General features: G+C 38.9%; 1 pseudogene; it reads right to left on the bottom strand.

The window, feature by feature from the left end:
* Positions 1–810: 810 nt before the first annotated feature.
* Positions 811–2,771, bottom strand: LOC112509022 (annotated as a pseudogene).
* Positions 2,772–2,799: the final 28 nt, after the last annotated feature.

Genomic DNA, 2,799 nt, shown 5'->3' with positions numbered 1-2,799 from the left:
TATTAAGGATTTGCATTATTGGCCAAAAGAAAATGAAAAAGCAAAAGAATAAAATTGATCAAGTATAGAATTACCTTAGGAATTGGTTGGTTGGTTTTTTATTAAATCATGTATAGATAAAGTTGTCTGTGTAGATTAATTTTGTCTGTATAGATTGAAAAGATTTTCGTTTGGAAAGTTTCTTCATAAATGAAATGAGTTTTTTTTTTTTTTATTTAGAGAAGCATGTTTTAAAAAGATCAATTTTCTGCATAACTCTCATCTAAAAGCTTACTGAATAAGGGCATGTATGATAGTAGCTTAATAGACTTAATGAGATTCACAACTTATTCGGTCAAATATACATGATTTTTTGTAGTGGTTTAATGATATAAAAATTGGTTTATTCAATAAGCTTGTAGGGGGCTTTGTGTAGAAAGCCATGTTTTTTTCAAAGTTGTCTCTTACGATTAAAAAACACTCTACTTCCATTTATCAAAAACCCCTTCCAATTAAAAACTTTATCAATCTATATAGATAAATTAGTACACACGAACAACTTTATTCATACAGGGCTTAATGAAAAAACAACCAAACAACCAATAAGTCGAACTATCAAGTCACTACCAAACAATTAGGTATGGTTGATCGAATAAGTTGGGAGTCTCGTTAAACTATTAACAAAAAAAATTCCTCAGTTTTAAACCAGATGAAAATTGAAATTAAGCTTGTTTTGATTCAAAATTGTAAACTTAAAAATGTTGTCGTTTCAAGTTAAAAAAAACAGTTTTTAAATCATATATAACCTATTTAATAGTTTTTTCCATAATTTCAACTAAATTCTTTGAGAATATTTCTAACTTGTTCAAGTGCTATAGTGAATGTACCCTGCCTTGAAATTGTGGGTATAAACCCTTTGTATAAAGCCATCGTCCCCTCCGCCTTCACCATCTTCACTGCACAATCCACCACCCCTTTATACGGCGGAGCCACCCACCCATTCCTCCACCTTCGTATTCATTATTCTTGTCTTTATCACATCCACCGGATTTGACGCCACGGCCGCCACAAATGGGTTCCCTACCCATCTTTCATCACCCCCTTCGATAACAACGTTTCTTTGATCTGGTCGTACGACGCCAATTGCAACGCCGTCATGATCATCGCCCGATTCACCGTCAACGATGATCCTCTCCAGAGACTGGTTACTCCCTCCTGCTTCACCATCCTCATGATTGCATCTGCCACACCTTTGTAGTTCCTCCGTTGAGCCGCTGGAAGCCTCCGTCGGCTTGCATCCTCACCATAGCGACGTCTGCCAGATTTTCGACGGCAGCGCCGATCCCACCAGCTAATAACCCGGATCCGATCTTTCGGGTTAACGAGAGGTTACCCGTATTAGGGTCGGACCATTTTTGTTTAAAGATTTCGTAGAGACCCATTCTTGTGTCTGACGGAGAACAGTGGCGGAAATGCCGGAGAACAAAGCAGCAATGCCTTGAGCTTTGAAAATGTTGACACCCGTGGAATGGTCATTGTTGTGGCACCACCACCATTGACCACAAAAACAGGAGGGGGCATGTTTAGATACTACATTGGCATAACAATATTTCCTATAATACAGTGTCAGATAATTACCCTAGAGTCGGTCTTTCTATCTCTTAGGAATACTTTAACTTTCAAATACATCTTCAACATGCCCCCTCAAGATTAGAGAGGCCAATCTTATGGAACTGAGATGTAGGAAATAAGGTTTCAACCAAGATAAGCACCGGTAGAAGCATAATTGTCTTTGTTGTATGAAGTTCTAAAGGGGAATCACGGACACAAATAGCATAATAAGCGATTGACAAGAAGATGTTCATCGGTAGGCATGTGCATAAAGTGGGCCATTATGTTTGATGCAAATGAGACATCTGGTCGAGTTAAAGAGAGATACTGAAGACTACCAACCACATCACGATACCGAGTTGGGTCGGAAAGAGGCGTTCCCATATATATGGAGATTGATGTTGATCCAATCGGGGGTTTGAATTAAATAAAAAAGACATCATCTTTGAAATTGACAACATGTTTGTATGTTTCAAGCGAGGTGGCTGAAGGACCATATGATATCAACTTGTTTCCACTCCACTTCATCATAAAGACATGAAAGCAGAAAATCGAGTTGAAAATTAGTGTTTTTTATGAGAACAGCAAATTTTTATGGTACAAGTACATACCTAAAACTAGTCAAATTTTACGTTGCAATAGTTGAACAAACCTAAATTTGCACCCAGTAGAAGAGACACCCGAAATGAAATCCAACTTTAATTTATTATGTACCAAATTTAGAACAACAAAAAAAGAATAAGCAAATAAAATGACATGTTTAAAGAAACTGCTAATGTCAAATGAATAACACATGAGAAAGGAATGAATAAGAAAGCTTATTTAACATATAAGATGTTATCCAAAATGTATCAAGTTAAGATTTTACTTGTATGGTGCGTTTGGTACGCTGGACAGGGTGGGACAGGACAGGACAGAACACATTTGTCCTACGTTTGGTGTGGCTAAATGTGGAACTAAGTGGAACAAGCATGGGACACGCGTGTTCTCTCCTTACCCCTGGAACTAAGTGGAACAGAGAAATTTTTACTTGAATACCCTTCCCCCTTTCTTCCCCACATCGCACCCTCAATCGGCGCCCCTGCACACTCATCGCACCTGCATCGACGCCCCCGCACCTGCCAAAGACCCTGCACACTCCATCGCACCTTCTCGACGGCGACAATCTTTCTCCTCCCCATCGACGCCCCTGCACCTGCCAAAGACGGC

Source organism: Cynara cardunculus, assembly GCF_001531365.2.
Source record: "Cynara cardunculus var. scolymus isolate 2C chromosome LG 3, CcrdV1, whole genome shotgun sequence".
NCBI classification, from domain to species: domain Eukaryota; kingdom Viridiplantae; phylum Streptophyta; class Magnoliopsida; order Asterales; family Asteraceae; genus Cynara; species Cynara cardunculus.
The sequence above is the reverse complement of the archived record's forward strand: the minus strand, read 5'-3'. Positions and strand labels throughout refer to the sequence as shown.